Here is a 14,590-nt window from a genome sequence, read left to right as displayed (position 1 = left end):
GAAATACACTCCAGATCGAGTGAGAAGGTTTTTCCTTCCCACTAGAGAGAGCTGAGTTTTAGGTCCCTCTGATTAACAAAGATAGTGGTGGTCCATAATTAAGTCACCAGTGTCTTGAGGAAGGCTAATTTTCATGAGAAAGCCATAGGATCCGGAGGGAGCCCCTTATTAAAGAACAGAATTTACATAATTGACAACAGCATTACATTTTCAGCTAACTTGTAAGGAAACAAGACTTTTGGAATACCATATAGTTGAAGAGAATTCTCACCTCATGCCCCTCCCCCCATGTTATGTTCTCTAGGGTAAATACCTCTAGTTTCTTCTACCAGTTTTCAGCCTATCATCAATCACTAAACAACAAATATTGATTAAGGTCTATGTTGTCTCTCCATAAGCCTGGTGAGACAAAAAGAGGCAAAAGACAATCCTTGCCCTTAGGGAGCTTACAATTTGAGAAGCTCATCTAACTTGGACTCAAGACCCTTCCCCAGCCAGTTTAAGAAATGATGATAAAGTAAGACAAGACAAGTTACCTTCTAAAGGGGGGGGGGAGACAACAAATAGAGGAGGGATAGGAAAGTGGGCAAAGGCAGGGGGTGAGAGTGTCTTCAGTAGGTTGTGGAGATGACCACTACCTGGTTAAGAGAAGACCAACCAACCTCTCAAAGAACCTGGGGCAGGCTCAGGCTGTTCCTGTGGGAAGAAGAAGATGGCTTCGTCTGAATTCAGGACTCATGTAACCTAAGATTTCTTTGACTTTTGTGGCTGCCATGTCATAATGCTCACTCCTATGGAGATTACAATTCCCTGTTTGGAGCTTGAATTCTATCTCCCTATGGAGGGAAACACCTTTCTGGGAAGCTTAAGGACATGGTCTGGGTCTCGATACTTGTCTAGTCCATGGACCCATCCCCACTTCATTGAGGATGAGGAATGGAATCCCAGGGATTGGGGATGGGTGGGAATAATCTTGTTGGCTTGAGTTGTTGAGGTTGTGATAATCTATGGAACATCAAAGGGCCACATGATTCAGTGGATAGATTCCTGGACTTGACATCAAAAAGACTTGAGTTCAAATCCAGCCTCAGACACACAACTAGTGATGAGACCCTGTGAAACCTCTGTTTACCTCAGTTTCCTCACTATGTGATGGGAATAAAAATAGCACCTTCTTCCCAAGGCGGTAGTGAGGATCATGTTTTAAAGTGCCCGGTAGGTTCTATATAAATACTTGCTATCATCATTACCATTATCATTTTTTATCATTATTATCATCCTAGTGTAGACATTTGGCCTGGGGTGGATGGAAGTGGGTCACAAGGTTCTGAACAACCCAGAGAACAACAGCTTACTGAGATTGGGACCAGATCTGGGATGTCATAGGTATATTGGGCTGATTCAGGTCCACACCTCCTCTTCCACATAGTTTCAGTAGTTGTGAATGGTTGAGTGATTTGACCTGGGCATGTTGACATCACCAAGATGGGCTGAGTCAGGACTTGAATACTAGTTCTTCTGCCTCTGCAGGTCACGTGGTCTCTCTGGATGATCAGTTTGACCAAAATAAATGACCAGAACAGCCCATTTTGTAGACCTGTCCCGACAGTCCCTGATGCTAGCCCCGATCCAAAATCAGCTCCAGCGTCCAGAGATATGTCTTAAGTAGAGAGGCAGATGTCATATGAGAAAGCCCATTCACTTGAGCCTTGGGTTCAAGATTCATCACTCCATTTGATTGAAGGATCAAACTGGATTCTGAGGCTCATCTGCCAATTACATGATCTGATCATGTCACAGCCTCTCTGAGGCTTCCCTCAGTTTTCTCATCTATAAAATGAGGGAATTAGGCTTGCATGCCTTTCAGTGTATCCTTCAGCTAGGTGCCTGTGATAAGAAACTGGCTGACCACGAACTGGGACAATCACATCGGAGGGATGGCCTCGGGTTAATTGTTTGGCCCCAGCAACTCTTCAAGAATGCTACTGAGACGCCAGGGGCTTGGGATCCAGGTCAATGACCCACCCACCCTGTGAAATATCAGTTGCCAGAGAGGAAGCAACAGCAGATGCTAAGGAGGCCCAGTTCTAATACAGCCCTGGCTCATAGTAGGTGCATAATCAATGTTTGTTGTCTCCACCTGATTTTGATTCTGTGGAGAGACAGCTGGTCTTGGAATCCAGAAGACTTGGGCTGACTTCCTGCCTCTCAATTCTACTAAACATGGGATTCGCTCCAGGGAAAGTCTCTGGACCACTGGGGGCCTCAACCCCCCTCCCTAAGGATTGACCAAACTATAGTTAAGTAAGTTGCTGAAATCACATCTCTACTTGCCCAAGATCTCCCAAGACAAGGCATGAGTTTTGGGTTCTGTGTAGAAAAGGACCAGCATGGTGGACCAACTTAGAATGAATTAATGATACTACAGAATAATGGCCCCTTCTCGTAATTTATTTTGACAAGGTAGGATTTGACCAGGAAAAAAGCTAGTCAATTCATCAAAGTTAAAAAGGATGGAGGGAACAGAGGAATTGGGGCTCACTGGGCTATCCTGCTCTCCACGAGACTTTGGAAGACTATTTAGCTACACTGTGTCTCAGTTTCCTCAACTGTAAAACAAGAGAGTTGAACTTGGTGACCACCACAATCCTTTCTAACTGCAGCTCCATGGTCTTACCAACTTCTCTGGTCTCAGTTTCATCTCATAAAATGAGGGGAAGCAGATTAGAGGACCTTTTGGCAGGCAGCAATGGTGTTGGGAGAACTCCTGGATCATGTTGGCTGGGGAGAGAAGGGGTTCCTAAGTTTCCAGAAGAAGAAGAAAAATTCTTTGACTAAGCAGGAGGTGGGTAACCAAGAAGCAACATAGAAAGGAGCTTTTATCCTTAGCTGTCTGCCCTGTCCAGAGAGCACATTCTCCTCACCTCTGCCTTTCAGAATTCCAAATCTTTCCTGGTTCTCCCCTTCTCCATCCCCCACCCCCAGCTTCCAAACCCCCCCACAAAATCCTTGTCTATATTCATTCTACTGGTCTCTGTCCAGCTGACTATGATCTGTGAAACACTTTCCCAAATAATACCTCACTTGATTCTTACAACAGCAACTAGGTACTTCCATTTTGCAGTTGAGGAAACTGAGCCAGGGAATAACTTAATAGGGACTCACCCAGAGTTTGAATTCAAAGCTTCCTGACTCTAGATCTTGTACTCTATCCATGTACATAAGTGGTCTGTCTCACTCTTCATGAGATTTTGGAAGACAATTTGCCTCAGTTTCCTCAACTGTAAAAATGAGAGTTGAACTCAATGACCACTGGCAGTCCTTTCTAACTTCTACTCTATCCATGTCCATAATGAGCTTGTAAACTGAATGAAGCACTATGTGGAGGGAAGGTCTGATAACTAAATATAATCTAGTTTGGGACTTCAAGATGAAAATATTATAAACAAATGGACACTGGACTGGAAACTAGGTTGACTTGGACTCAGGTTCCCTTCGCCACTGCTACCTACCCATAAGGAAAGTGTGGTATGGTGGTTAGAGAGCTTAGGGATCATATTGATCCTAGAGGGATCACTGAATCTCTTGACATGAATCCAAACCAACAAGTGCCAGTAATTACGATCATTGTCCCTGGCACTGATGCCAGCAATTAAGGCAATCTAGGGCCTGAAGAATTCCTTCTGGGAAGAACAATGGATGTGAGTCAAAGTTTGGAAATAATTCAGCTGAGCATTAATTAGACCCCTTTTATGCTAGTGATGGAGACCCCAGAGTATCCCCTGGCCTATCTAGAGGAGGCAGTGACTCCAATGGCATGGACAATGTTGGTGTTGGACTCAAGAGAGTCTTGGTTCCTTCAAATTCTGACACGACCAATTGTGTAGAATCCCTTCCTCAGCCTCCTTTTCTTCATCTATAATATATTGAGGTTGGATTGGATACCTTTTGTCTTAAAATGACATGAGGGTGGGAAAGAAGAGGTGTCACCCCCCCCAGAATCTTTCATCTGCAAGGTCTCAACTTCTTTTCCCCATTCTCTCTCTCTCTCTCTCTCTCTCTCTCTCTCTCTCTCTCTCTCTCTCTCTCTCTCCTCCCCCCCTTTGTCATTTGTCTCTCCAGCCTTCTCTCTCTCTTACACCTCATTTTCCATTCTTTCCCAGTAGACCTGGAACCTCTAAGAACCACCAATGCAGGTGGAAAATCTCCTGGGGGTCAGCCTTCTTGAGCCATCCTGAGAAGGTGGTTTGGGTTCCTTGGGGATGACCTTAACTCACAGGGCCAAAGACTCCAGTTAGTTAAATGCTAAGTCCCCAAGGAGGAAATGATTGGATCTCCCCCACCTGGTGGGTTTCCCCGACCTACCTTCCAGTCTGGCCTCCCCTGGAGCTCCTCAGGTTCTGCCAGCATGCCCCGGCTGGGCTCCTGGACAGCAGTAGGTGCAGGAGCCTAGGGCCTTCTGAAGTTTAAGGGCATTGTACAGCTTGCCCTGCAACCATCCCCTCCCACAGCTGACACACATGGATGGATCAGCCAAGAGACCTGCACCAGGAACAAGGAAGTTGGGGAGGCTGGGCACCTCCCCGGGTAGAAAACAAAACCAACGTCTGCCAAGAAGCCAAACTCCTCAGCTGCTGGGGATGCCAGCGTCATGAGGGGCCTCAGAACCAGGCCTTTGGACTCTACCAAATTTCCCTGGGCAAAGCCTGGGAAGCTGGAAACAATGGGAAGGGGTCCTTTCTCCTCCCCAGCTAGAAAGCAAGCTCCTTGAGGGCAGGGATGCTTCCCTCTCCCCCGCTCCCTCTCTCTCTCCCCCTGTCTGTCTCTGTCTCTGTCTCTCTCCTCTGACTGACATAAAAGATGATCCTAGTAAGTAAGTTTTTAAATTGAATTTCCACTCCCCCCTCCCTTTGGGACCCTCTCCCTGGTCCAGCACCCCTCTTCCCCGTACTTCTTGTTCTCCCCTTTAATTGCTGTTTTTTCCTCCCTGGTAGGTTTTCCTGGTGTGGGTGCCTGCACAGCCCGGGGAGGAGAGACCACTCTCGCCCTCCTGGATTGGTCCTGGGAGGCTGCAGAGTGGTGCTGGGGGAGCCTCCCTTCTGGAAGGGACTGGGTCCTGCTGCTGCTGCTGCACCTCTGGGACCCTCCAGAGGAACCCTCCAACATTCACAAGGAGGTGGAATCCTCCCATTGTACCACAGCAGGCCCTGGTGAGCTTTGGCTCCCCCTTCTCCTAAAAGGAACTAAGGAGTTAATTAGCCTTTGTTCCTAAGGGAATCAGAGAAAGTACTTCCCTTATCAGTGCAGGTTGGCACCCGAAGGTCACAGAGGCCCTAAGAACCACCTACTAAGAGCAGAGCCCAGCTGGTCCAAATCCTCTCCATCCGTCCACCCGTCTGCCATCTCACTTTGTTGATGGAAAACCTCACCCCAAAGGAGGTTGATTAAATGATTTGTCCAAGATCACACAGGTAGAAATGAGCAAATCTGGGCTTTGCCTCCCAGAGCTGTTGTTGAGATTCAACTGAGATGTTTGTAATGTGAGAAAAGCTTCCTAGTGTTCTATTCACTGTCCACGATCACCCAAAGAGATCACTAGGGGTCAGAACGTAGCCCCCCTTGTAGAATGTCTCTGGCTTTTGGATGGGTTGGGCCATTTCCTTATCTATGAAATGAAGGTCTTTTCTAGCTAAAAATCTTTTACAGACAATTTGCAACACCTACCAATCCAGTCTATCAATTTATGAAGCTGACCCTCTGTGCCATGTAACCCACCTTACCCACCTTAACCATGGGCTTATCTTTCTAAGGTACCTGGCTCTATTTCTCTTTTATCCACCTAATCATTTTAAGGTTTCACTAACTATTCTTGGTCTTCCTCCTCTTATAACCTAAATCTAGATGCCAACCCAGTGTCTGGCCTGGAGATCGTTCTCCTTCCAATTCTCTTCATTTTCTCAGTCAATGAGCCCACTATCTGGTAGGCACTGGTGATATGGAGGCACCGTGATGCCAGATGTTTCCTTTACAAATCCAACCTCTGCCAACTTCACACATCCAAAAGCCTCCAATGCCCTTCTCCTTCTTTGGCTCATTGCTTCCCAGTTCTGTCTTCCAAAGCTGTATTATAGTGTTGATTCCTATAGAGCCTACTAGGCGGCATAGTGGGTAGAACCCTTGAGGCAGAGTCAGGAAGGCCTGTGTTCAAATCCAGCCTTGGACACTTACTAACTTAGGCAAGTTTGGTAAACTCCGTTTGTCTCAGTTTCCCTTATCTGTGAAATGGAGATAGTCATCACATCTTCCCCCGCCCAGTACATAAATGTTAGTTATGATTTTTATTAAAATTAAGTTACTTAAGTTCCAAGTTTCTTCAACTATGAAATGAGGATGACAATAGTGTCTATCTCCCAAGGTTGTTGTGAGGGCAGAGTCTGGCACATGTATGCCGTGGAAATGCTAGCTCTCCTTAAAACTATTACTTATTTCAGATTCTGCTGGATGACCCTTCAAATACCTGAAGACAGCTCTGATGCTTCCTGGGTCTTCCCCACACTCATTAAACATCCCCAGTTCCATCAATGGATCCTCAAATGGTACAAACCTGAGACCCTTCATGACCTTCATTGCTCTTCTCTGATCACTCTTGCTGACATCCTTCCACCAATCTGGAAAAGACCAGATGTGGCTCAAGGAGGCCGGAGTCCAGTGGGGCCATCATCTCTCTAGTTCCGGACTCTGTGGGGTCTAACCCAGCTGCTGATGCATCCACTATAACTGATTCCCTGGGGGTCTGTCTCATCTGGGTCTAATCACATCAGGTTCATGAGGTGGGCACAGGAGGACCCAGAAGAGTGAAATAGCTCACCTATGCCCATCCTACAAGTTCAGGTGTATATGTCAGAGGTCACCTCCATGACCATCTGCAAAGCCACCATTCTTGGGGTCATTTTTTTTTCAGATAAAGAAGTCAATTTTAGCTGCTCTGTGAATTTCATTTGGAAGGAGACCTTCTAAATCAGAAGCTGCTCCACTCCAGGGAAATCATCTTCCTATTAGTTTGTTTAGCTGCCGGTAATAAGAGGATCTGTTCAATAAAGGAGCCCCTCCATGTGGGGGGCCCCTGGGTCCTCTGCAGTGGGGTGGGGGGTGCTTGGGGCTGTGGGATTCAGGAGCCCCGATTACAAACACCTGCAGCCAGCTCAGAGAGGAGTGTTGTGCGTGTATGTCGGCGTGAAGGTGAATGTTTGTGGGTATATGGGAGGTGTGTGTGTGTGTGTGTGTGTGTGTGTGTGTGTGTTTGGAACTTGTGTGACTGCATTTATGTCTATGCATGTGTGTTTGGTTGGATGTGAATGCATTTATATTGGCCTATGCCTATGTTTGTGAGTGTGTATTTGTCTGAGCTGTGAATGTGTGTTTGTGTTTGCATGTATGCCTGTGAATGTGTGTAAGTTTGCATTTATTTCTGTGTTGTGAATGTGTGTTTGTGTGTTTATGTATGTATTTATATTTGGATTTATGTCTGCGAATGTGTATTTGTGTGTCTGTGTTTGTTTTTGTGTGTCTCTTTGTGAGTGTGTGTTTACATTTATGTCTGTGTTTTTGAATGTGTGTGTCTGTGAGTTTGTCTGTATCAATGAATGTATATGCATGTTTTTGAATGTATGAATTGATGTATGTGTGTATTTGTGAATGTGTTTGTACTCAATTGAGGGTGACACTCTCCACCCCAGGCACTGGACCCAGATGCTAGCCATTAAGAAACCATCTCACGGGGCGGCTAGGTGGCACAGTGGATAGAGAACCGACCCTGGAGTCAGGAGGACCTGAGTTCAAATCCAGCCTCAGACACTTAATAATTCCCTAGCTGTGTGACCTTCGGCAAGCCACTTAACCCCATTGCCTTGCAAAAACCTTGAAAAAAAAAGAAACCATCTCACCACTGGACTGATGGGTAGAGGAGAACAGACTCTCAGAGGCAGAGGATAAACTATGGAGGATAGTAGGGAGGGAACATGGGGAAGAGGAAGGAGCTATTTCCCTGATGGAATTTCTCTGGGGAAGCTGTTGATTTTGATAAAGGAGAAAGACTCTACCAACAAAGAATTAGGAAGGAAGAAAAATACGCCTCATCTAATCAAAATGGTTTTCTAATTTTTTGGTCTTTACACTTTTAAGAATTATTTTGTTTGTGCTTGTTATTTTTATGGGTATTTACTATGCTAGAAATTAAAACTGATAAAATCTTAAAATATTTATTCTTTAAAGCAATAAATCTGTTATGTATTGAAGTAATTTTTAAATTAAAATCTACATTTTGCAAAATAATAACAAAAATAGTGGCATTGTGGTACACATTTAAACAATTTCTTTCATATCGTACTTAATAGAAGACAATGGAATTCTCATTTTTGCTTCTGCATTCAATCTGCTGCTGCTGTTATTTTGGTTGAACAATGGTGAAGAAAATCCAGACTCATGCAGATAAGTAACTAGAAAAGAGTATCTTATTAGGCAAATAATTTCTTAATGATATTATGAAATTAGTTTTGTCCTTGAGGATCTATTGGAGGCATTGGGGACCCGGGGTCTATGGACACCCCCTTTAAGGATAGCTGATCTAATCCAATCCTTTCATTTTATAGATGATGAAGATAAGATGAGGCCTAGGAAGCTAGATAATTTGCCTTAGGTCACACAGGTGGTGAATCATGGAGAAAAATTCAAAGTCTTTTCTCTGGTTCCAAATCTGCCATGCTGTTTCTCATTAACTCTATCATTTTTTAGATGTGAAATTACTATTTGTAGAACAGACCACAAAGCTTATTCATTAAAGTGTCTTTTATTTTTTAACATTCATTTCTAAAAAATTCAGTTCCAATCCTCTTCCTCCTGCATCCCCTCCCCCATTCATTAAGAAGGCAACAAATAGATTAAATCCCATTTAGGTGGGGTGGGGTGAAATATTTCCACATTCATCGTGTTGCCAAAAAATTTTAAAAAAAGAAAGAAAAATAAAGTTTTAAAAAATATGTTTGGATCTGTACTCTGAGTTTGTCAGTTCCCTCTCTGGAGGTGGGTAACATTTTTCATCATGAGTCCTTTGGAATTATCTTGTATCACTTTTTTGCTGAGAATAGCTAAGTTATTCAGTTTATCATTATACAATATTGTTGTTACTGTGCACAATGGTCTCCTGGTTCTGTTTACTTCACTCTGCATCCGTTCATGAAAATCTTCCCAGGTTTTTCTAAAACATCCTGCTCATCATTTCTCTATCACAAACATATGCTACACTTGTTCAGCCATTCCCCAATTGATGGAGATCTCCTTAATTTTCAGTTCTTTTCCCTACAAAAAAAAGCTGCTATAAATATTTCTGCTCAAATAGGTTCTTTTTCCTCTTCTTTGATCTCTTTGGGATACAGACCTAGCACTGGGTCAAAGGGTAGATACAGTTTTACAATCCTCTGGGCATAGTTCCAAAGTGCTCTCCAAAATGGATCAGTTTACAGCTCCACCATTAGGATCCTTATTTGTCCACACCCCATCTAGTATGTGTGATTTTTCTTTTCTGGCTTGTTAGACAATCTGATATATGTGAGGGGGAACCTCAGAGTAGTTTGAAATTGCATTTCTCTAATTATTAGAGATTGAGGGCATTTTATATGACTATCGACTTCTGAAAACTCTTCATATCCTTTCAAAATTTATAGGGCTCTGGAAAAGGATTTTGTTTCTTCATTTTTCTTTGTCACCTTTATCTCCTTTTCAAATCATGGAGAACAATAACTTGAAAAAACTAAGATCCGAGGGGATGGATTGTTACCGGGATGGCCGTTGTATTGGCATAAGTAGGATGTCTTAAAGGGCATATTAGAATCCCTACCATGGGAATAGCTCGACTAACAAAGGGCTGGCCAGGTGAACAGATGGACCCAGTGTCCCAGGGTGATGCATATAGGTGCTTAGAATGTTACAAAGGTTATTGCTGTTGTCCTGACATTTTTCTTGATAAACCCATTTGGGATTTTCTTGGCAAAGGTCCTGGAATGGTTCGCTATTTCCTTCTCCAGTTCATTTTACAGATGATGAAACCGAGGCAAACAGGGTGAAGTGACTTGCCCAGGGTCACACAGCTAATAGAGGTCTAAGGCTGGATTTGAACTCAGGAAGGTGAGTTATCTTGATAGCGGTCTATGCACAATGGTGTCACTTAGTGCCCAAAAGGGAGCTGGAAGGATCCCACAACAAGTTACATGAACCTATGCAAACTGGAAAGAACAGGACCAGAAAAGCCATTGATATAATGACTATATGAACATAAGAGGAAAGACTAGGAAACAAAATAAAACTGGACATTCTGCAAGTATAGGGATCACACTTGTCCCTGAGAGGAAAAAAAATGTGCCTTCCTTCTTTTTTTCCACAGAGAAAATACATATACAATAACAGACTTATTTGTGGATTGGACAGTTTTGCTAATTTTTTTTCTTTTTTCTTTAAGAAAGTATGACTTCTTGGGTAGAGGAGAGGGAGGAATATATTTGAAAATAAAGTTCAATTAAAATGGAATTATTAATTAAATGAATTAAAAACATTAAAAATGAGACAATAAAATTAAAATATATATGTCAAGGGAATTGAGAGAGAGAGAGAGAGAGAGAGAGAGAGAGAGAGAGAGAGAGAGAGAGAACACTAGAATCATGATGGGGGTAAGATAAAATAGAGGGATTGTAAGCTCTTTGAGGGCAGGACTGAGTTCTCAGATATTTATTAATTTCCTCAGCCTCTAGCAAAGTCTTAAAATCATAGCTTGTCAGAGCTTGAAAGAAGAAACGGGTTCATAGAAGGGGAAACCACTTGTCTAAGGGTAGGTGGTCAGTTTAGGAGACAGGTGTTCTGCCTTCCAGACTACTCTTTTTGACAAATTGTGAGATTGTCTAAAAGTAATGGAGAATATAGGCAAAAGGTAATTCAGTTTCTGAAGAGGATTTTTTTATTTTAATGAAATAAAGCAAAATGATAGAGCCAGTTTGGGAAGGTAGAGCACCTTTACTTTATGAAATAAAAGACTGGCTAAGCCCAGCTAAAGAGGACAAGTCATCGTAGAATCATTGCGGTTGAGTGTCCAACATGGCCCCTCCCCAAGATTGGGAGCTTGGAGCCAATTTTGCCGGTATGATGTGGATTAGACATATTGACTTGATTCTGATGTCCCATGATGATGAAGTACCAACTAGGTGTCCCTTTCCTAATTAGTGAGCAAGCATTTATTAAGCGCCAACTATGTGACCTCAAGCAATGAACAAACATTTATTAAGCACCAACTAAGTGCCTTCTTTTTAATGAGTAAGCATTTATTAAGCATTGATTGGATGCATTTCCCCCTCAATCTATGAGCAAGCATTTACTAAATGCCAACTGTAAGCCCTTTTATCAACAAGTAAACATTGATTAAGTATTAACTGGTTCTCTCTTCTCATTGAGCAAACATTTATTAAATACCTCTGGATACCTTTTCCCCTCAGTCAATGAGCAAGCATGTATTACACATCAGCTAGGTATTTTTTTCCTCAATCAATAAGCAAGCATTTATTAAGCACCAACTGGGTGTCCTCCCCTAGGGAGATAAAGTCCCTCTACCCTTCCTTGGGGTCACTCCTCTACAACTTATAGTTTTAGAAATATGTCTCAAGTAGAAATGCCAAGCTCAGAGCCTTTAGAGGCAGGTAATCCAGAGTGAGGCAGGAAACAGATTAAATATAATTGGAGTCTATCTAACGAGATAAATAAAAATACAATAAAACACAGATAATAATGTTGGCTTATAAATTGATAGAGAGCACACAGGGCACCATACCCATGGTTTAGTGGCCCTCACATCTATCTGAATTTGACAACACTGACCTACACACTGGGAGGGTCACGGCCACGGCCACAAAGTCAGCTCTTTGTCCACTATGGCCCTCTGCCTCTCTGTGTATGTAGAACATAGAAAAATTAACCCCAGGTAATTATGATGGGAAGAATCATTAGGAGCCATGGGAGAGTATGCTGAGTTTCCATTGTTGGGTCCTCCCAGCAGTTACAGGGTCCTGAGTGAGAGAGAGCACCTGGGCAGGGTTACCTATTGACTCTGGGGCTGCTTAGGGAAAGAGTAGCTGAAAGTTGGAAAGGGCCAAACTGGCAGGTCCTGAATGATGGAAGGGGGAGAGGGGAGCTTCAGAAGACTTGACTTTTCCCCACAAAGAAATTGCCATTTGTAGAGTCATCTCCTTCCGTCATCTCCCGCCTGCTAAGCTTCCTCTTGCTTTCTAGTGGAACAGTGGCTCTCATCACACCTCCCCCGGTGAAACATTTCTTTAAAAAATAGCTTTCAAAACACTTTAGTTTATGTTGTCTTATTTAATTCTCAGAGTAGCCCTATGAGCTAGGAAGGGTAGGAAAGGGATGCTGAGACTTTGGAGCTGGAAGAAACCCTAGTGTCAGTCTTTCTCTTTTTATAGTTGAAAACACTGGGATTGAAGGGAAGTGATTTATTGAAGGTCCCTGGGACAACAGAGGCAGAAGTGGTTGGCCTCCGTCTGCCTTCATCTCCAGCCTGGCATCCTGTCTACTCTTCATTAGTGGGTAGTGTCTTCTGCCTTGATTCTGGGCATTCCAACCCTCCCTCACCTCCTCCCTTTTCCCCTGGTTCCCTGACCTCACTCGGAGATGTGTCTGTGATGTCACATTATCCCTGCTTTACATTGGATGAAACCGACAGTCAATAATCAATCAAAAAGAGCAATTATTAATGTGAGAAATAATTTATCTGGACACCTATTCTATTCCAATCAGTATTAATCCGTTTGATAGGATTTTATAGGGGTAGCGAGTATAAGTGCTATATATTAGGCTCCAGAGTTATGAGCTGCAGATTGTAAGTTCACTTGTTTAATCATAGGAAACTAACCAGAGGCCTTTCACTTTTGGTTTTTCTTCATTACGGTGACTAAGTCAACAATAGTAGAGGTGACTGAATGATATGGAAAGTCCCCCAACTTCTGTTTGTGCCTCTGGATCTCTTTCTCTTGTCCAACATGAGCCGGTGACCATCTTATAAGCACCTGGTCCGTGGAGATGCCCCATGCTTCGCCCACCCCGCTAACATACCATTTCTAGCTGATGCATCATTTCTGGCAAAGTCTATCAACAACCGATGGGATTCTATACTTTGCACAGCCCCTTTAGAGTATTTAGGCATCAAATCTGATATCAAGTCTTCCAAAAATAAGTTTCTGGAAGAAGGGGCATCTCGGATCGTGAAGGAGGTCTGGGGCCCACTTCATCAGAGTGGACCATGGGGCCTTTAATAAAGCACCTCTGGCTCAGAGCTCTGCCGCAGTCTCTCTTATTATAGGTTGGACAGTTTTAATCCAAACAGACCCAAACAAACACATTGTTGTTGTCCAGTTGTCTCAGTTGTGTCCGTGGCTTTGTGATCCAAAGGGACTCCGTCCAGGGGGGCTGTTTGGCAAAGATGCTGATGTAGTTTGCCATTTCCTTCTCTAAAGGCAAGCAGAAGTTAATCGACTTACCCAAAGTTAGACAGCTAGGATGTTTCTGAGGCTAGATTTGAACTCGCATCCATCCGACTCCAAGCCCAGTGCTCTGTCTACTTTGTTATGCTAGCTGCTTCACTTAGAGACCTATATTTTAAATATCTATGCATGTTTATGTGTAATATAGAGCATATTATACTTTAAGATAATATAATATCTAATGAATATATAATATAAATCACATAAATAAAGCCCAATATGTGCAAGTATATTTATACATCAATATGGGAATATATTTTACATATATAATCCAATATATAATTTAATATTCTATTATTTAATAAATGTAATATTAGATATGTGATTTAATATATATAATGTCACAGAGAGACATATATAAATATACATATAAATCTATTCATCAAGAAACATTTATTGAGTACCTACTATATTCTGGGTACTATAGAGATAGATGGAAATGAAGCAAATCCTCAAGAAACCCTTGCATCGTTTCAAGGAGGCAGTACATGGCTCTATAAATAGGTGTATATGGAAGAAAAGCCAAAGAAGCCCCCAGTTGTTGAGGGAGGGAGCTCCCCAGCATCCGAGTGATCATCAGGAAAGGATCATCTGGAGGGATCATCTGGAAAGTGGTGCTTGCATGAGTTTGGAGGACACAGGGGAACCTGAGAGGTGGAGAGGAGGAAGGCCGGAGGGAGCCTGCAAGGCCAGCTGGACTGTCTGGCTCCTAGCGGAGAGCCCTCATCCCTGCTCCCAACTCTATGCTTCTAAATGTCCAGTTGTCTTTGCTTCCAGCCCGGGAGCAAGGTTTGTAACAAGCAGGGCTTAATTATGAAGGGACCAAGAGAAGAAGAAGAGATGGCCCTGCACCACTGAGGCAGCCCAGGACCCTTTCCCGGGCACTTCATGGTAATTTCCACTTTCTGAAGGGTGGCAGTAAATGAGAGCACAGGGAGACTTTCCCAGGATAGGTGAGGAAAGGAAGGGAGAGAGAGAGAGAGAGAGAGAGAGAGAGAGAG

At 43.2% G+C, this 14,590-nt stretch overlaps 1 protein-coding gene across 2 annotated transcripts in view; it reads right to left on the bottom strand.

Annotated features, from left to right (window-relative positions):
- The window catches only part of FAM3D (FAM3 metabolism regulating signaling molecule D), a 54,307-nt gene extending 49,782 nt beyond the window's left edge, over window positions 1–4,525 (bottom strand). Inside the window, exon 1 of one of the 2 annotated variants that reach the window (XM_074198865.1) lies at window positions 4,366–4,525. The gene's annotated coding sequence lies outside the window, so the exon portion shown is untranslated. The remainder of the gene's footprint in view (window positions 1–4,365) is intronic. The other variant, XM_074198863.1, reaches the window with a different exon arrangement.
- Window positions 4,526–14,590: the final 10,065 nt, after the last annotated feature.

The sequence above is a fragment of the Macrotis lagotis genome, chromosome 8 (genome assembly GCF_037893015.1).
Source record: "Macrotis lagotis isolate mMagLag1 chromosome 8, bilby.v1.9.chrom.fasta, whole genome shotgun sequence".
NCBI classification, from domain to species: domain Eukaryota; kingdom Metazoa; phylum Chordata; class Mammalia; order Peramelemorphia; family Peramelidae; genus Macrotis; species Macrotis lagotis.
This window is presented reverse-complemented; position numbering and strand designations above follow the sequence as displayed.